The sequence below is a fragment of the Microcaecilia unicolor genome, chromosome 13 (assembly GCF_901765095.1).
Source record: "Microcaecilia unicolor chromosome 13, aMicUni1.1, whole genome shotgun sequence".
Lineage (NCBI taxonomy): Eukaryota > Metazoa > Chordata > Amphibia > Gymnophiona > Siphonopidae > Microcaecilia > Microcaecilia unicolor.
Window position 1 is genome coordinate 13,533,230 of NC_044043.1, and position 21,801 is coordinate 13,555,030.

The following is a 21,801-nucleotide window of genomic DNA, read 5'->3' on the forward strand; positions in this document are numbered from 1 at the left end:
GATCTTGCGATCTCGGAAAAGCGACGAAATCGGTATAATTGAAAGCTGCTTTTTAGACAGCATCGCCGCTTTCCTGTCGCCTTGCCGGCGAAAGTTCAAAGTGGCGTGTCGCTGGCGAAGCGAAGGCGGGGCATGGGCGTGGCTACCAGATGGCCGACTTTCGCGGATAATGGAAAAAAAAGCGGCGTTAAGCAGTATTTCGCCGGGTTTACTTGGTCCTTTTATTTTCACGACCAAGCCTCAAAAAGGTGCCCCAACTGACCAGATGACCACTGGAGGGAATGGGGGATGACCTCCCCGTAGTCCCCCAGTGGTCAACAACCCCCTCCCACACGAAAAAAAAAACCATACAAACCTTTTTTTACCTGCCTGTATGCCAGCCTCAAATGTCATACCCAGGTCCCTGACAGCAGTATGCAAGTCCCTGGAGCAGTTTTTAATGGGTGCAGTGCACTTCAGGCAGGCAGACCCGGGTCCATCCCCCCCTACTTGTTACACTTGTGGTGCTAAGGGTTGAGCCCTCCAACCCCCCCCCCCCCAACACCCACTGTGCCCACATGTAAGTGCCCCCCTTCACCCATAAGGGCTATGGTAATGGAGTAGAGGTGTGGGGAGTGGGTTTGGGGGGATTCTGGGGGCTCAGCACCCAAGGTAAGGGAGCTATGCACCTGAGAGCTATTTGTGTATTTTTTCAACATTTTTAGAAGTGCCCCTTAGGGTGCCCTGGCATGTGAGGAGGACCAGTGCATTACAAATGCTGGCCCCTCCCACGACCAAATACCTTGGATTTTGCCAGGTTTGAGATGGCCGACATTTTTTTTCCATTTTCGCTGAAAAACCAAACCAGTGATCTCAAACCTGGCGAACTCTGGCATTTGGCCGGGCTAAACCGTATTATCGAAAAAAAAGATGGCCGGCCATCTTTTTCGATAATACGGTTCTGGCCAACTGTCGTGCTGCCGCCAAAATAGATCGCCGGCGACGTTCGATTATGCCCCTCCACGTTGCCTAAGATTGAATGGATTCAATTTCAGCCTATGTGCCCACAGCCAGTCAGTGTTTACATTAAGGTTATCCAGCATTGCTGTGTCTGGGTCTGTGAAAGTGACAAATTGCTTGTCATCAGCATAGATATCACTGCTGATCCCAAAACTTTGGATCAGAGTTGCTAAGGGAGGGAAAGGGAAATGGTACTTGATATACCGCCTTTCTGAGGTTTTTGCAACTACATTCAAAGCGGTTTACATATATTCAGGTACTTATTTTGTACCAGGGGCAATGGAGGGTTAAGTGACTTACCCAGAGTCACAAGGAGCTGCAGTGGGAATGAAACTCAGTTCCCCAAGATCAAAGGCTACTGCACAACCACTAGGCTACACCTCCATTCAAGACTAAAGAAAACTGGCAGCCCACAGGTAAGAAGCAAAGAATGAGGGAGTGTGGATTTCCATTCAGTTCAGAAAGACAGAAGGAAATGAATGGAACCAAAGGAATTCCTAATTCATATGAGCACAAGAACAATAAAGTATGATCAACCAGATCAAAAGTTATTTTCATGTTGAGTAACATGAAAAGTGTGTCCCTACCTGTCTAAGTCGGTTTGATTTTATTCATTTCTTGTTGCTATTCCCATCCTGTCTGGGATGAAAAGTTGTCAATTTGTCAAGATAATCAGTTGCACAGCTACCATCTTGGCTAATTTGAAGACGAAAGGGAGATTAGAGACTGGGTGAAAATGACCCGGGATGGAAGAATCAAGGTTTATCTGTTTCTTTTTTTGGTGTATATGCATTTCAGTCCCCCTTCCCTGTGTTTCCTAATTAACTAGCTCCAGCCTCCAGGTTCTTATGGCCCCCTCAAAAGATACCCTGCCACCAACAACCTACATTACATTAGGGCTTATATCCCGCTAATACCTTTTCAGTTCTAAGCAGTTTACAAAGGTTTGTAGGTAAACATGGAACAGAACATTCCTTTGAGAATTACAACTGTTGTTTTGGGGGTGGGCGGAAATCTAGTTACAATACATATCTACTTTAATAAAAAGCACCTTCAACGTTCTGAAGCTGACTCCGTGGCTTCACTGAAGGGTTCGTAAATTCGTAAGTGTGTAGCCATCTCTCTCTGCCCCGCCCTCGCGTCAAAACGTGATGACGTCGAGGGCGGAACACTGACAGTGAAGGGATAGCTGAACCGTTGCCAGGCAACGGTACGCGACGTCAGACGCATGAGGGACCTATCAGACGGAGAAGCATCAGCAGCAGAAGGGGTCGTTTTCTGTGCAGCACGCAGCAGAGGAACATCGCTGGAACGAGAAGAACATTCATGCGGATGTTGCTGCTGTGGGTATGTGTGATAACAGACGGGGGTGGGGGGTTACCTTCTGTGGCTTGACGGTTTTTTAGTGCTTACTGTGAAGAGTGGCGGAGGGGGTATAGCACCGACTATATTGGTGTTTGCTTTCACCTTGCTTCATTTGTTTGAGAAACGGGCCTTTTTTACTAGTTTCTTGAATAAGAAGGTTTTTATCTTTTTGTGCAACGTGAGGTATGATTGTATGGGGGAGTACATTCTGGCAATGTCTTTCCAAAGGGATTTGTCTCTTCTTGCCCTTAGATGGGGGGGGGGGGGGGGGGGGGGAAGGTGAAGAAATAGGTGGCATTTTGTCTCCTTGATCTGGACAAGGTTACGAAGCAGAAATGGGTTAGTAGGTAGCTGGGGATCAGTCCTTTTAGTGTTTTAAAGAGGAAACAGGACAGTTTGAAAAGCACTCTACTGCCCAATCAGCTTGACATGAGGGTGCAGCTTGCCAGACTGACCTAGATGTCAGTTAGTTCTATCATTGCATCTGCTTATCATATGTTCTGTTGAGAAACTGCAACAGTTCTGCCAGCAGAACTTTTAAGGCAGTTTAATTTTAATCCAGTGAAAGAAATGCGCATTTGGCCTTCAGCTTTATCTACTGCCAAGTGCAAAGTTCTGTTTATACAGTCAGGTGTTTGTGCTGAGTTCATAATGTAATGTCATAACAGGTGTGGGATTTTCCTGCCATATGGCATAAAAGCATTTTGCATACAGACTTAATATTAAAAACAAAAGATAATTCAAGAGTTTGTACTATATTATTGAATAGTACTTTTAGCCAAAGTGCACCATCTTCTTAAACATTATGGACTCAATTCTGTAAATGGCGCCCCAAATCGGTCGCCAAACAAATGTACCCTAAGCACTATTTTATAAATAGTCTACAAAACCCTGAGTGGTGTAGAACGAGTAGAAGTGAATCAATTTTTTTTACATAAGAGTAGGCATACTGGGTCAGACCAATGGTCCATCTAGCCCAGTATCCTGTTTTCCAAACAGTGGCCAAGCCAGGTCACAAGTACCTGGCAGAAACCCAAATCGTGGCAACATTCCACGTAGAACCCCAAAGCATAGCAAGATTCTGGAATCCTAAAGAGTGACAAGATTCCATGCAGAATCTCAGAGAGTAGCAACATTCCATGTAGAACCCCAAAGAATAGCAAGATTCTGGAATCCTAAAGAGTGACAAGATTCCATGCAGAATCTCAGAGAGTAGCAACATTCCATGTAGAACCCCAAAGAATAGCAAGATTCTGGAATCCTAAAGAGTGACAAGATTCCATGCAGAATCTCAGAGAGTAGCAACATTCCATGTAGAACCCCAAAGAATAGCAAGATTCTGGAATCCTAAAGAGTGACAAGATTCCATGCAGAATCTCAGAGAGTAGCAACATTCCACGTAGAACCCCAAAGAATAGCAAGATTCTGGAATCCTAAAGAGTGACAAGATTCCATGCAGAATCTCAGAGAGTAGCAACATTCCACGTAGAACCCCAAAGAACAGCAAGATTCTGGAATCCTAAAGAGTGACAAGATTCCATGCAGAATCTCAGAGAGTAGCAACATTCCACGTAGAACCCCAAAGAATAGCAAGATTCTGGAATCCTAAAGAGTGACAAGATTCCATGCAGAATCTCAGAGAGTAGCAACATTCCATGTAGAACCCCAAAGAATAGCAAGATTCTGGAATCCTAAAGAGTGACAAGATTCCATGCAGAATCTCAGAGAGTAGCAACATTCCACGTAGAACCCCAAAGAATAGCAAGATTCTGGAATCCTAAAGAGTGACAAGATTCCATGCAGAATCTCAGAGAGAAGCAACATTCCATGTAGAACCCCAAAGAACAGCAAGATTCTGGAATCCTAAAGAGTGACAAGATTCCATGCAGAATCTCGAGAGTAGCAACATTCCACGTAGAACCCCAAAGAACAGCAAGATTCTGGAATCCTAAAGAGTGACAAGATTCCATGCAGAATCTCAGAGAGTAGCAACATTCCATGTAGAACCCCAAAGAATAGCAAGATTCTGGAATCCTAAAGAGTGACAAGATTCCATGCAGAATCTCAGAGAGTAGCAACATTCCATGTAGAACCCCAAAGAACAGCAAGATTCTGGAATCCTAAAGAGTGACAAGATTCCATGCAGAATCTCAGAGAGTAACACTCCATACTACAAATCCCAGGGCAAGCAGTTGCTTCCCATGTCTGTCTCAATAGCAGACTATGGACCTTTCCTCCAGGAATTTGTCCAAACCTTTTTTAAACACAGATACACTAACCGCTGTTACCACATCCTCTGGCAAAGAGTTCCAGAGCTTAACTATTCGTTGAGTGAAAAAATATTTCCTCCTATTTATTTTAAAAGTATTTCAATGTAACTTCCTTGAGTGTCCCCTAGTCTTTGTATTTTTGAAACAAGTAAAATATCGATCTACTTCTACTCGTTCTACACCACTCAGGATTTTGTAGACCTCAATCATATCTCCCCTCATCCGGGTCTTTTCCAAGCTGAAGAGCCCTAACCTCTTTAACCTTTCCTCACACGAGAGGAGTTCTGTCCCCTTTATCATTTTGGTCGCTCTTCTTTGAACCTTTTCTAATTCTGCTATATCTTTTTTGAGAATTGAGTATTTGAATGCAATGCTCAAGGTGCGGACGCATCATGGAGCGATACAAAGGCATTATAGTGTTTTTTGTCTTATTCACCATCCCTTTCCTAATAATTCATAAAGAACAAATCTGGATTGGCCACTGTTGAAAGCACGATACTGGCCTGGATGGACCATTGGTCTGACCCAGTATGGCTACTGTAATATTCTTAAGTGGTTCAAGTTGGGCGCCATTTATAGAATAGCGCTTAGTGCCAAACCCTGGTGTAAATCCTTGCGCCTGATCCTCCGACTTCTATAACACTGTGCAAATCCTAGAACTGCCCCTTTACAGATCTGAATAAACTTACACATATATCTTTATAGAATACCGACTATAAAGATGTGTGCATAAATTCCAATTATTGCCAATTAGCGCCAATAATTGATTATTAGCGCCAAATTATCAGCACTACTTGGCTGATTAAGCAATTAAATTGTATGCACCATTTGCATGGGCAATTTTGAGTGCTATGTTTAGAATTAGGAGATATATGTGTACTGAAAATCAAATGTAGGTTGCACTTAATAGTAATTCAGGGGCCCTTTTACAAACACCCAACGCGGGCTTACCAAATGCTGAATCAGAACTACCATCAGCCCAATTTGGCAGTAGTTCCGGCTCAAGCGCATGCCAACCTGAATTCTTCCCCTCCTCTGTTTTGAGATTGTAATTTTTGGCCATTATGACTGGTAAATTTAAGTTCCTGGTTATTGGATCGACTAATGTGGACTAATATATAAATTTGTATTGTACTTGTTTGAATTTTCCTATGTTTTAAGATTTCTTTAATTCTGTAATTATAAAATGTAATTATAAAAAGTGATAAAAAATTTCTTTAATTCTGTAATTATAAAATGTAATTATAAAAAGTGATAAAAAATTTAAAAAAAGAAAAAAAAAAAGAACTGGGGAAGCTTAAGACCCCTGTGGATTTGGAAACAACAGTTGAATCTGCTTTTCAGCATAGAGCTGCATTAACGAAGAATGTAAGTTTACTTCATAATAAAATAGAGGGCTCCTTTTACTAAGGTGCGCTGAAAAATGAGCGAAGGTTTTGGGCGCGCGCCGATCCATTTTCCAGCGCACCTGTAAAAAAAAAGGCCTTTTTTTGCCGAAAATGGATGTGCGGCAAAATCAAAATTGCCATGCGTCCATTTTGGGTCTGAGACCTTACCGCCAGCCATTGGCCTAGCGGTAAAGACTCATGCGGTAATCAGGTGGTAATGACCTATGCGTGCCAAATGCCACTTGGCACATGTCCGTACGCATGCCTGAAAATAAAAAATATTTTTCAGATGCGCGTATTGGATGCGCACAAAAAATGAAATTACCTTCAAAAAAGGTTCCAGGGGAGATCTGGGAAATTATAGACCGGTGAGCCTGACGTCGGTGCCGGGGAAAATGGTAGAGGCTATTTTCAAAAACAAAATTACAGAGCACATCCGAGGACATGGATTACTGAGACCAAGTCAGCATGGCTTTTGTGTGGGGAAATCTTGCCTGACCAATTTACTTCAATTCTTTGAAGGAGTAAACAAACATGTGGACAAAGGGGAGCCGGTTGATATTGTGTATCTGGATTTTGAAAAGGCGTTTGACAAGGTACCTCATGAAAGGCTACAGAGGAAATTGGAGGGTCATGAGATAGGAGGAAAAGTCCTATTGTGGATTAAAAACTGGTTGAAGGATAGGAAACAGAGAGTGGGGTTAAATGGGCAGTATTCACAATGGAGAAGGGTAGTTAGTGGGGTTCCTCAGGGCAGGGTCTGTGCTAGGACCGCTGCTTTTTAACATATTTATAAATGATTTAGAGATGGGAGTAACTAGCGACGTAATTAAATTTGCCGATGACACAAAGTTATTCAAAGTCATTTACTCGTGACAGGATTGTGAAAAATTACAGAAGGACCTTATGAGACTGGGAGACTGGGCAGCTAAATGGCAGATGACGTTTAATGTGAGCAAGTGCAAGGTGATGCATGTGGGAAAAAAGAACCCGAATTATAGCTACGTCATGCAAGGTTCCACGTTAGGAGTTATGGACCAAGAAAGGGATCTGGGTGTCGTCGTTGATAATACACTGAAACCTTCTGTTCAGTGTGCTGCTGCGGCTAGGAAAGCGAATAGAATGTTGGGTATTATTAGGAAAGGTATGGAAAACAGGTGTGAGGATGTTATAATGCCGTTGTATCGCTCCATGGTGTGACCGCACCTTGAGTATTGTGTTCAATTCTGGTCGCTGCATCTCAAGAAAGATATAGTAGAATTGGAAAAGGTGCAGCGAAGGGCGACTAAAATGATAGCGGGGATGGGACGACTTCCCTATGAAGAAAGACTAAGGAGGCTAGGGCTTTTCAGCTTGGAGAAGAGACGGCTGAGGGGAGACATGATAGAGGTATATAAAATAATGAGTGGAGTGGAACAGGTGGGTGTGAAGCGTCTGTTCACACTTTCCAAAAATACTAGGACTAGGGGGCATGCGATGAAACTACAGTGTAGTAAATTTAAAACAAATTGGAGAAAATTGTTCTTCACCCAACGCATAATTAAACTCTGGAATTCGTTGCCGGAGAACATGGTGAAGGCGGTTAGCTTGGCAGAGTTTAAAAAGGGGTTAGACGGTTTCCTAAAGGACAAGTCCATAAACCACTACTAAATGGACTTGGGAAAAATCCACAATTCCAGGAATAACATGTATAGAATGTTTCTACGTTTGGGAAGCTTGCCAGGTGCCCTTGGCCTGGATTGGCCGCTGTCGTGGACAGGATGCTGGGCTTGATGGACCCTTGGTCTTTTCCCAGTGTGGCATTACTTATGTACTGCAAGAGCCACGCGGTAGTCGGGCGGTAACTTCATTTTGGCGCACATTGCTCAGGAAATATATGGTGGAAATATTAAATATTAATAATTCCAGAGACACCTGTTCCACCTGTGATGAAGGTATACTATCTTCCTGTTGAATCTAAAAAGCCTTTACAGCCAGAAGCTTTAGAGGATTCTGTGGAATCTGTTTTACAGGATCAAGCTACTGGTTTAACTACATTCCTCGAAACGTCTATTGAGAAACAGGCTGTCCCAAAAGCTCTGATAGTGACTTTGGTTTCTGAGGTTGACAGAGAGAAAATAATTAGACTGTTTTTCCCAGATGAAGATTTTTCCTTCTGTGGTTTGAAAATGTATATTTTTCCAGATGTTGCTCGTTCAACACAAAGAAAAAGGCAACAGTTCCTTCTATTGCCTCAAAAGTACCTTAAAAAGGAGTTACATTCCTGTTGAAGAACCCTTGTAGATGTGTGATTAAGCTCAAAGAAGTGAAATATGTATTTTTTGTCTTCTCAATTGGTTTTATATTTCTCTGGTAAGTTTCCTTTGGAGACTTCCACTCCATGTTAGCTAGGTCATATTCTGTACCAGTGAACTTTTTCTACCCTGTGTGAAGAATGGCAGATACTTCAGTATTAATTCTTCGTTCCTTTTTTCCCCCCTTAGGTGTATTCCTTATGGCTTAATGCAAACTCCTACCCCTCATTATTGGACTTTAAGATGAGTAATGAATGTATTTGGTTCCTTTTATAAAAAAAATTGGCCTTACATTAAGAGAGATATTTTCTTCTTTACCCCCCCCCCCCTGTTATGAAACGCCTAATGAGCGGGGGAGGGTCAGCGCCAGCAGCGGGCAGGCAGGACCGGGGATCTTTCCTGCCTGCCCCGAAGAATTCGCTACACAACCTGGGTGGCTAGAGGGGAGGCAGGTGAGAGAGCAGGGTCGTTGGACATGGGTGACTGCAGGGGGGGCAGGGGGGAGAGGAGGGTCGCTGGACATGGGTGGCTGCAGGGGGGGGCAGGGGAGAGAGGAGGGTCGCTGGACATGGATCAGCTGTGAGGCATGGAATGTTTTTTTTTCTTTTTTCGAGGGTTCTGAAGTTCACAGCATAATTGCAACGGTGACGTCAGCCTGACTACAGAGCCTAGCTCAGCAACTCCGAAGGAGCCAAGGACACAGGCAGCAAGATTAGAACGTTGGAGGTGAGAATTATTATATAGGATCTGTGATGACATAAACATTTCAATTCCTTCCAAAGCCGGTACATGCTGTGGCTGTCATCTTAAGAGAGGTTAATACTCTACGCTTTCCATCTGGCTGTACCTATTTTCTGGGCATAATCCAAGGAATTGAAGCAAACGGTGAACTCATTCCGCAATCTTTTAATCATAGATCTTCTTGACCTCATTGAAATTCAAATTGTCCCAATTTATGTGGACATTTCTTGCTATTTCTTGGGTGGAGATCCACAGCTGCACACGTGAGCGGCCATTTTAGCAGTGTACTATCACATGACCCCCCTCCATTTTTGTACAATTCTTTCCAACTTTGGTTGGTTTAATAAAATACACACTATCATACACAGTGCCATCTGTGCACCCACTCAATCTTTTGGTAATGTTTGTGTTGTGTGACAAAGTTTCCAGCTAACAAGTACTGATGTATGCTCGTCCTGTGCCTACCTTATAAAATTGCTTTGTGGATCACAGGAGATAGTATATAGTTTTTCTAAAGAGTGTAACAGCAACATAACAATGATAGCAGATAAAACCTGCTAATTTACAGTTTGAATTATTATACATTTTTAGGTTTGGTATAATAGTTATTATTTGTTACTAGTAAAAAAAGCCCCGTTTCTGATGCAAATGAAACGGGGGCTAGCAAGGTTTTCTTCTGTGTGCATGTGGGAGTGTGTGTGTCCCTGCCCTCTGGCCTCTCTCCCCTCCCCCCTCTGAGTCCTTCACTGTTACAGAGCCAGCGATTTGATTTCGTGCTCTGCTGTTTTCCTTCACTGACTGTGTTACAGAGAGGGCGGGGCAGACACTCATAGGGAAACCGGATATCTCGCCCCCTTCACACTTCCGGCTGGAGGCTTCATAGAACGTTGGTGTTGCCTTTTATTAGAGAGATAGTAAAAAAGCCCCGTTTCTGATGCAAATGAAACGGGGGCTAGCAATGTTTTCTTCTGTGTGCATGTGGGAGTGTGTGTGTCCCTGCCCTCTGGCCTCTCTCCCCTCCCCCCTCTGAGTCCTTCACTGTTACAGAGAGAGCATTTGATTTCGTGCTTTGCTGTTTTCCTTCACTGACTGTTTGTGTTACAGAGAGGCAGTCACTCATGGGGAAACCGGATATCTCTCCCCCTTCACACTTCAGGCTGGAGGCTTCATAGAACGTTGGTGGTGCCTTTTATATAGAGAGATTATCTTTTGTGTGGTTGGTTTGCTGTGCTTTCCTATTGATTACTGGATTTCCTAGATGGGGTTTTTTGTGTGTGTGTTTTTAATGTTTCTTTCTGTCTGGGGTGTAGTACCAACGGCTCATTATCTTATAGGCATTTTCCTTAACTAGTACGCATACTGAAGCTTTTTTAACTTCCAGGCACATTCTTTTCCATTCACTCTCCCTGAACTCAGTTTTAAGGTCTTGTTCCCAGGTTTTCATATATGGTAATTTTGTAAATCTTGTACCCCTAATGTGTTCATATAGCTTTGAGATTCCTTTACTTCCCTCAGTGATTGCCCCCCATAGATTCTCAAATTTTTCATTCTCTAACCAGTCCCCTTTATGCCAATGTTCCTTTATCATATAACTTTTGACTTGAAGATAAGCAAAGTGGTCAGTCTCGGGCAGATCATATTCTTGTCTTAAGACTTGAAAAGTTTTGAGTTGTCCATCTACTGTTAGTTCCCGAAATCTAATCAATCCTTTATCAAACCAAGTTTTAAATATCTTATTCTCCTGACCCCCTGTGAAACCTGATTCCTGAGTTATCCAAGCATATGTTGATCTTTCTTGCGGGCCCCTCAATTTCTTTTTAAGTCTGCCCCATAGTCTGAACAAATGGGAAACAAATGGGTTCAATGTCAAGTTTCTATAAGTGGCCTCTGAGAAAGATCCCCATAACAGTGCATCTAGTTTTCCCTCTTGCACAAAGATCTGCTCTAACCGTGTTACAGGAGAGAAGTCCACCTTACCCCAAGTTCCGATTTGTTTGAGCTGTGCTGCCCAATAATACCATGCTATATTTGGCATGCCCCTTCCCCCCTGCTCCACTGTACCCCACATTATTTTCCTTGATAAACGCGCTTGATGACCTCCCCAAATAAATTCCCCCAGTTCTGATTGCAGAAAATACTTCTGCAATTCTCCCTTAGGGACCAAAATTGGCAAAGTTTGGAATAAAAATAGTAATCGTGGGAGTATGTTCATTTTGACCGCCGCTATGCGGCCCCACCACGAAAGCCAGCCTGTCCTCCATTTACTGAGATCCTTCCGAATAGCTGCAATTAATGGTACATAGTTAATCTGATATACTGTAACATGTTAAGATCTCTCGGAATTTGTATGCCTAGGTATCTAAAGTTCGAGTCTGTCCAACGAAAAGCAGTATTCATCTTCAGTTGTTCTATCTCCTGTTTAGATGTCGTGATCCCCTTAAGTTCTGACTTATCAAAATTTACCTTAAACCCTGACATTCTCCCAAATGAGCTCAATTCCTGAATGAGCATCGGTATTGTTAGCAAGGGTGTCCCTATGTAAAATCATAAATCATCTACAAATAATGCAATTTTGTGTTCCCTCCCCCCCATTCGAACCCCTCTTACTTCTTTTAATTCTCTAATTCGCTGTGCTAAGGGTTCGATAGAGATGGCAAAAAGTAACGGGGACAGTGGGCATCTCTGTCTCGTTCCACGCTGGAATATCAAATAGGTTTGACCAACCCCCGTTCACCTTAATCTTAGCCACTGGTTGTTCATTTAGAGGGGCATAATCGAACGAAAACGCCTATCTCCATGGGCGTTTATCTCCGAGAACGGGTCCGTGAAGGGGCGGAGCCAACCGTATTTTCGAAAAAAATAGACGCCCATATGTTATTCGCTACTTTGTGAGCTGGGCGTTTTTGTTATTCAGTGATAATGGAAAATGAAAGCGCCCAGCTCAAAAACGAATACATCCAAGGCATTTGTTCGTGGGAGGGGCCAGGATTCGTAGTGCACTAGTCCCCCTCACATGCCAGAACACCAACCGGGCACCCTAGGGGGCACTTTTACAAAACAAAAAAAAAAGGTAAAAGAGCTCCCAGGTGCATAGCACCCTTCCCTTGTGTGTTGAGCCCCCCAAATCCCCCTCAAAACCCACTGCCCACAAGTCTACACCATTACTATAGCCCTAAGGGGTGAAGGGGGGGCACCTACATGTGGGTACAGTGGGTTTGGGGGGGTTGGACGACTAAGCATTAAGCAGCACAAGTGTAACAGGTGGGGGGGGGATGGGCCTGGGTCCACCTGCCTGAAGTCCACTGCACCCTCTAATAACTGCTACAGTGACCTGCATACTGCTGCCAGGGAGGTGGGTATGACATTTGAGGGTGAACATAAAAAGTTGTGAAACGGCATATGTTTGTGGTGGGAGGGGGTTTGTGACCACTGGGGGAGTCAGGGGAGGTCATCCCCGATTCCCTCCAGTGGTCATCTGGTCATTTAGGGCACTTTTTGGGGCCTTATTCGTGGAAAAACAGGGTCCAGGAAAAGTGCCCTAAATTCTCGCTAAAATCGCATATTTTTCTTCCATTATCGGCGAAAGGGCGCCCATCTCTGTTCGCCCGATAACCACGCCCCAGTTCCGCCTTCACCACGCCTTCGACACGCCCCCGTCAACTTTGTCCGCATCCGCGACGGAGTGCAGTTGAAAGCGTCCCAAATTCGGCTTTTGATTATACCGCGTTATTCGTTTTTGTGAGATAAACGCCCATCTCCCGATTTAGGTCGGAACTTGGGCGTTTTTCTCGTTCGATTATAAGCTGGATAGTCTTTTCACCCATCCTATAAAAGGTCTTCCCATTCCCATTTCTATCATTACTTCCCATAAGTACTCCCATTCAACTCTATCAAACGCTTTTTCCGCATCCACCGCAAGCAGTGTCATAGAGTCTTCCCTTCTCTGAGCCCCCCAGATCAGGTTGAGGGTTCTCCTAATATTATCTGCTACCTGCCTGTTTCTGATAAAACCTGATTGATCTTCGTGTATAAGGGATGGCAAAACCCCGCTCAACCTATCTGCCAAAACTTTTGCAAGAATCTTGACATCTATATTCAGCAGGGATATCGGGCGATATGACCCACATAATGTGGGATCCCTCCCATGTTTTAACAAAACTGATATCCCTGCTTCTTGCATGCTAGTTGGTAAACTCTGATCCACAAAGCAGGCATTCCCCAACCGGACCAGCAGGGGCCCTAGTTCACCTTGGAAGATCTTGTAATATTTGGCTGTGAATCCGTCTAACCCTGTGGATTTTCCTCCCTTAAGGCCTTTAATGATTCCTGATACCTCATTCAATGTTATAGGTGCTTCAAGCAATTCTCTCTGCTGAGCCGTCACTCGCTGTAAGTCTAGATTCTGTAGAAAAGCCCTAATCTCTTCTTTAGGGGTCACTGTTTCTTTTTTATAGAGTGCCTTATAAAAGTTCAGGAATTGTTCTCTAATTTCTCTATCTTGATGGAATATCGAGTCTTTTGGGCCCTTTATTTTGGTGATCATATTTTTTATCCGTCTGTCCTTCAAACCCCTGGACAGTAAATTACCCGCTTTGTTACTAAATTCAAAGAATTTTTGCTGCATTAATTGCCTATGGTACTCCATTGTTTTCATCTGAATCGATTGCAGTTCTGTTCTCCACCGTTTAAGCTCTAGTAGTTGGTGTGGCTTTCCCTCCCTCTGGTGTAATGCCTCTAATCTAACCAATTGCTTCCGTACTTCCAGCTCATGTATTGCTCTCTCCTTTTTCTTATATGCCCCCTTCCGAATTAGTACCCCTCTCACTACAGCTTTTAAGGCATCCCACAATATCCCCTCCGAAACTTCCCCTGTGTCATTAATTTCTAAATAATCTTTAATGGTTTGCCGCAATTCCTGGCAGTCTGCCTCCCCGTCTAACAGTGATTCATTGAGTCTCCAAATTTGCCTGCTATCCTGTTTACCCATTCCTTCTATTGCGGTCCAAACTGGGGCATGATCAGAGGCATGTATGCTTTCTATCTCTGCCTCCTTCACATCTCCCCATATATTCCTACTCCCCCAGAGTGCATCTATTCTTGCGTATGTTCCTTGCACATGTGCATAATGCGTGTATTGCCTCTGGTTTGGATGCATCAGTCTCCATATATCAATCAGGTCTAGCTCTCGCATCAATTTATGAAATTGGCGCCCAATATACCCTCTCCCTTTCTCCTGCTGATTGGAATGGTCGAGTGACCCGTCTGCATAGTTAAAGTCACCACCCATCAACACCACCCCTTCTACAAAGGGAATCAAGCCCTCCCTGATAGATTCGAAGAACTTTTCTTGGCCTACATTCGGGGCATATACATTCACTAAGGTAACGCGTTGGTTGTTCATCTTTCCTTTAATAGCTAGGCATCTCCCTTCTTTATCCCTGTATACTGACTCAGTGTTAAATTTCAGGTGTTCTTTCACATAAATCACCAGCCCTCCTGTTTTGTTTCCCCTTGAATCAGCCAGAGCAATCCCTTCACCCAATCCCTTATTCATTATTAAGGATTCATCCTGTTTTTTAATGTGGGTCTCTTGTAGCATCACTATATCCCAGTTTAATTTGCGTAGTTCTCGAAAAATGATGCTTCTCTTGCCCGGATTGTTTAGCCCATTGACATTCCACGTCCCTATTTGTAATCTACCCCCCCTTGTCCCCCCTTGAGTCCCCCCTCCCACCCCTCCCTCCCCCTGATCCCCCCATCAACTGGCTAGTTACCTGTCGTGCCAGTTTTGCCCGCCAGGAAGTGCGCCCTCCTCAGAGCTACATCACCCAATCTTGTGCCCATTTACCCCTCCCTCCCTTGGTCATAACATTAGTTTATACTGTCCCAGATTTGAATCATTTTAATGTTCCTGTTCTATCCCCCAAGTCTTTCCCTTTCCAACTTCTATAGAGAACTCCGACTAAGTTCAAACTCAGTCCTGCACAAGTTCAGGTTCCCTCTGTTGTCCCCCCGTCTCCTCTCTCAGTCTGGGGCGATAGGCGACTTCTCCTCCCTTCTACCATCTGCCATTCTCTCTGCTCCTTCCGCTTCATGTTGCGTTGGGGTTGCTGCTCAGTTTCATCTTCTCTCGGGACGTCCTTGCACCCCATCTCTCGCAGTGCTTTCCATGCTCCCTGGTGCGATTGAAGACGTCGGGTATTATTTCCAACTGTAATTTGTAATCCAAACGGGAACAACCATCGATATCTCAAACCAGCTTTTTGGAGATAGTTGGTAACTTCTTTGAAGTCCTTCCTTCTTTGCAGCGTTTTCCGTGCTAAGTCTTGAAATATTTTAACTTTTACCGATTTCCAAGTAATCTCACCCATTTCTCGTGCTCTTTTCCATATCTTTTCTTTTACTTGATATTGGTGGAAACAAGCTACTATGTCCCTGGCCATTCCGCTCCTCGGCGAGCCAAGACTTCTATGTGCTCGATCCAGTTCCACTGGCTCCTTCCACTGGCCTTCCGCCATGTTAGCATCTTGTTGGAGCAAAAAGGTGCAGATCTCTTTCACCACCAGATCTGGATTCTTAAATTGCTCTTCTTCTGGGATACCTCGGAATCGCAGATTACACCTTCTTGTGCGATTCTCCAGGTCCTCTATCATTAGTTCCAAATCTGCTCGGGTTTGTTGGTCATCTTTAAGGGACCCTCTGACTTCCCGCAATTCAGTCGTTAGCGCCTCCGTCTTCTCCTCATTTTCCGCCAGCCGGGTGCCTATCTCTTTTATTTCTTCATGCAGCTCCGCTACAGCGGACTGTATGCTGCGACGAGTGGACACCATTTCTGTTTTAAGTTCTTTAAACCAGCGGACAAAATCTCTTTTGCTGAGCTCCGACTCGCTTTCCAACTGCTCCTCGGGGTCCGATTCACTTTCGTCGGCGGCCATCTTTGCTTCGCGTGGCCTGAGTCCCGCTACCTTGCTGGCGCCAGCTTTTTCGGTCCCGAATTTAAACTTAGCAAGCTTTTTCTTCGCTGCCATGTTTAACTCTCTCTTTCGTCTTTTCTGGGGAGTAACTTCCACAATTTCACGGGAGGGAAGGTCAATTTTGCTCCTGGGATGGCAGAGCCTGCAGATTAAGCTGCCATCTCCTGGGTTGACGTCACTTCCTCCCTATTCATCTGTTTTTCATCAATTCCTACAGATCCTTCTTGCATAAGATTCATTGTAACAGACAACTTTTGTAGGCTAAAGATGTTCAGCTATTGTTCCACATGATTGTCTTAGGATTACTGATGATGGGAACACCTTATAATATGGTGTGATCATGGTAACAGTTGAACAGAGTACATTTGATTCAAATGAGGTGATCTGTGTCACAGATGTAAATTTGATCATGTTATGTGGTTGCTGGCCATCCATCTTCGGTTGCTAATAGTTTATCGAATTAAGTTCAAAATGTTGACTCGTTTTGTCTATCTTGTTGATTTACTTATTTCTATGTGCCTTCACATTCCTTAGGGTCAGCTGACCTGAGGCCATCACTCAAACATATTCATCTTAAATTTCCTAGAAGCTCTGTCTTATGAGGCACCAATGTTATGGAAATCTTGCCTTTGGAACTGAAGATGGAGACTGACTACCAGTCTAAGAAGCAGCTAAACAGCTGCAGGAATGAAGGGGATGGAGCTGACTTAGTAATATTTATGTTGGGATAGATGGGGTGGGTGGTGTAGGTGACTTTTAAGTGCAATTATGTTACCAATAAGTTTTACTGTTTGGATTGGATGTCCTCTATGATGTAAATCGCCTTGGTGTTCAATCAAAATGCAGTATAGAAAAAGGATCAGTTTTATATACAGACTAGCCGTTGAGCCCGTAAAAACGGGCTCGTATAGGACGGGGGGGGTGGTTTGAAAGGCCCCTTCTCCTCGCCGCTGCAAGGCCCCCCCGCCGCCGACCCTCCGGAGTCACCGCTAGGACCCCCCCCCCCCCCGGAGTCGCCGGCACCCCTCCACCTGGGCCGGGCTCTCGCTCCGCTATAGAAGCAGCGTCAACGCAGCACACAGCTCAGATGAGCTGCCATCCTTCTTCTCTGCCTGTGTCCCGACTCCCGCCCCACAGGCAGGGAAGGAAGGCCGACGGCAGCTCAGCTGAGCTGTGTGCTGCGTTGACGCCGTTTCTAAAGCGGAGCGAGAGCCCGGCCCGGGCGGAGGGTGGGTGGCGGCGACCTTGGGGGGGGGAGGGGAAGCGGTAGCGACGGCGGTTTCGTTCCTCCCCTTGCGCAGTAGAGACCCTCTCTGTCCGCCCCTGTCATCACGTATTGACGCGGGGGCGGGACAGAGAGGGTCTTTACTGCGCATTTGCGAGTGAGTTCGGTCACTCGCTGTTTATATGTTTGATGTAAAATCTCAGTAGTTATGTTGTTACATTGATATCTGAAAATATGGCAATAAAATTATATAAGTACATATACACACTCATATCCTTAAGATAACATTGTAAACATGTTTTACAGACAGAGCATGGCTCTTAAAAAACTGTGTGAGTGTATACACACAACCAGTATGCATGCTGAAAAGAGCACACATGAGCATCCCTAGGGACATTTTTTGGGTAGAGTTGTGATGTATGCTTGTATTTATAAGCATGTACACACATAGAATACACTCATATCTATCTACATGTACACATATATACACACACCTATCACCTTCAGTACACACATCACCTTCAGATCAGCTGAAATTTTGTATACTAATGGAGGTCATTGTTGGACTCTATTTTTAAGACAGAGGTACCTATGTTGCCTTTGTAAAATAAACAATACAATTCACAAAAAAGGTGAAATATTATAATCTTCTTCAACAAAAGTTTTTAAAAAGTTATACAATAATCTACTTATTGAAAAACTTATTTAAAAACTAGTAAAAAAGGCCAGTTTCCGAAACCAATGAAACGGGCGCTAGCATGTGGTTTTTTTTGTGTGTGTGTGTGTATGTGTGTGTGTGTGTGAGGGTGCGGTGTGTGTGCAGGTTGTTGATGTGTGTCTTTTTTTGTTTTGTTTTTTGCTTGGGGGTTGGGGGATGTGCTGTGCTGGCAAAGTGGGTTGGATTGGTGTGTGGCTTTGAGGGTGTGTTTCTGTTGTATTGTGTGTGTGTGTGGTTTTGTCTGTCAAGGAGGTTTGTGGAGGGGGGTCTTTCTGTTGGTGAAATGTAAATGTGAAATGTAATTGTAAATTTTTGCACATACCCACAGCAGGAATATTCTTCTCTCGTTCCAGCGGTGGTTCTGTGCTCTCCGTGCTGCACAGATAATGAGCCATTCCTGAGGGTGTTTTTTCTGATTGGTCCGTCATGCGAGGGCGGGTCAGAGAGACATGGTCAGTGTTGAGGCTTCACCACCATGAATCCATGAACCCTTCAGTGACTGACTGAGTGACTTCAGAACATTGTCTTCAGAACGTTGAGGGTGAGTTTTATTATAGTAGATATTTGATATAAAATAATTGAAAAACAGACCATCATATCAGAGGCAGTAAGGTTTAACTTCGTGACCCATAATATGCCTCACAGAGATATAGAAGGGCATTTTCACTATGATGTCTAAATCCAACTTTGGACTTTTTGCTAAAAACATCCAAAACTCAAGTGGTGAACATAGCAATTTTTGAAACAGAAATAGGTTTTTCAATCTTTTTGGACCACTAAAAAAAATGTTCAAGTGAAAAACGCACAAAATGAAGCCATTGGGATGTATGGAGGGCCTGCATTCTTAGTAGATCGGTCACATAGACATCCCAGCACAGCAGTGGGGCACCCTAGGGGGAACTGCAGTGGACTTCACAAAAAAGCTCTCAGATACACATCTCACCATTAGTCCCTGATAGTTTACACTCCTATTGTGGTCACTTTCTTGAGGTAATGGTAATATCATATAAATCATTCTCCACCTAATGTCCTCTATCGAGTGGGGGAGACCATTCCAGTGCCGTTTCAGTTCCCGTGTGGATTCTGCTTTTGTGCTCATTCAATTGTAAACATATGGGTTGTCTTGTCCTGCCCACATCCACCAAGGGCAAATAATGACCTATATCATGATAGAAATGTTACAACTTGTATTATTTCGAGCTGAAATGACATCATCTGTAGAGGAAGACTGCCATGTAGATCCCGCAATAGTAAAATCACACCAACTGCAGCAACCACATGGTTTGATGACAAAAATCTGACATTGCTGAATCCTGTTTACAGGTTAAAAATTTGCCCAAGTTTTCCCCCCCTTTGATAATCACCCACTATTTGACTAGATAATACTGGCCAAAACTTTTCCAGTATGTTGACTACTTTACAAGATCCAATTATATAAGGTAAAATACAAGTCAGCCAATCACTAACTTCCCTAGTGCGAGATTGCCAAAGCCAGACTCTGTGAGCATATTTGACTTGTTTATTCATATTTGGCTCAGATAATATGTTTCAAGGCATTTCAGCTAGAAGGAGGGGGTGGCAAATGGAAGCAGAAATTTGAAAGCGGTGGGGAAGAAGAATTTAATAAAACAAACAAAAATAAATCTCAGTAAAAATGTAGAAGGGAAACCAGGCAAAAAGATATACAGCAGATTAGACAATCAATAAAATATAGGTGGAAAGCAATAAGCACAAATGCTTGCAGGCTAAACTAAGATACAGTGGTTACCATAGAGGCATGGTTCAGTGACTTCCATGAATGGATAACCATACCAGACTATAATCTATTAAGGAGTAGTGCTGATGTGAGACAGCAGCAGAAATGCAGGGGGGCTTGGGAAAGAAGGACGTGATATGGATCGTCTTGGAAAGAGATGGTGGAGTCTCTATCCATATGGATGTTCATCTACAGACTTCCAACACAAACATAGAAGCAGGACAAAGAACTGGTCATAGATGTCCAAAGGTTGGGAATCTATATCACAAAAAACGTTCTTCCTTTAAAATATTTAATTTCTTTTATTACAATACATATATCACATAAAACCACTTATGCTGTGTAAGTTCCGGAACTTGCCCAGTCACACCCTTCACTTCACCACCCATTCACATAAACCTTGTGTGGGCACATTTCTATATATCCATAATCTGTGTACATGCTCCCCAATTGTTGTTTCCTCAATTTCAAATCTTCCACTTGTGTCTTAGATATTGTCCTTAAAGGTTCAAATTATAGTCCTTATAAATCATAAAAATCTTCTAAATCACATCAAGCAGGAGCACAATGTTCACAACAAAGTCTCTCCAGCACTCTTCTTGGAGTAGTGTTAGTTCAGCAGAGTGAATCAGTGCAGTGTGTCAAGGGCTTCCTGGAATTTACATACTGTTTCCAGACTTTAAGCACCTTCTAACTCTTCACACCTTCTCTCTTTTGTTCCTCCATGCGAGACCGCATTTCGAACACTCCTTCTTCAGGAGGAACATTTCCCTATACCAAAAACAGTACATAGTTTATCTATAACATTTCCTTACTTTCATTCCTATCTATCTCTTTTAACCCCCCTATACAAACTTATTCAATCTAAATCAAATTCAATAATGAAATCTTTAACCTTTAAATTTTAAGGCAGCCTACCTTAGGAATCATGAGTCCAGCACAGGACCCTCTGTGAGCGTCTCAGCAACTTAAATGACTAAAGCAGGAAATCACACTGCTTCCTTATATCAAATTTCACTAAATCATTTTCACCTGGGGGGCAAAACCTACTATGTCCATTCTACCTCCAGGTTCAGACCCCTGCGAGCCACCATATCCCACTCGAAGATAAATCTCTGTTCAATATACAGCAGCTGTGCTGTGACGTCACCCCCTCCTCTGCATGGAGTGATCTGTCTAAGCACCGTGCATTTTAAATCAGCTACTTCATGAGCATGTGCTATCCAGTGGCTGACCAAAGGAGCCTCTTGTTTACCAATTCTAATGTTACTAGCAAAGGTTGGGAATGACAGGAGAGGTGGTGTTGCCAGATGGCGTGTTCCATCTGCTGAATCAGAAAAAAGGTGGCAAGATCATGGATGCCTTTCAAAGTGCTCTGCTCAGACAAATGATAATGGAACCCACAAGGGAAGTGGCGATACTGGATTTAGTAATCACAAATGGGGAACGTGTATCTAATGCCTGGGTGGATGCCCACCTGGACAGCAGTGATCATCACATGGTATGATTACATGTAAGTGCTAAAGTGTAGTGCAAATATGGATTTCAAACGTGCTGACTTTTGTAAAATAGAAGAGTACTTGAAGAAAGAGCTGATTGGATGTGAGGAAATAAGAGAAGTGGAAAGACAGTCGTTCAGTTGAAAGGACCTAAAAAATGGCAACAAATCTTCATGTAAGGAATGTAAATAAAAGGAAAAGGAAACCGATACGGTTCTTCAAACAAGTGGCTGAAAAACTAAAGGCAAAAGAGAGCTATACGCATCTTACAAGGATCATAGCTTAAGGAGGGAACAAAACCCAGTTGATCAACTTCTCTTGCAGATTGGTAAGGGTATAGATGATATATTAATTACTGTTAACTGTACATGTTGTCTTGTTTGAGGTCCTTGCTGAGACATTTCCCCTCAATTCTCTTTCCATACACTGGGTCTGCTTTCTACTAGTCTTCTCCTAAAAATTATCTTGGACACCTCTGTACCGATACCCTCTCCTCATTACCACTGGTATCCTCTGAAGAATCTGCAAATGATACTTTCTCACAGGTAGATTATGACTTCTGACAAGATGCC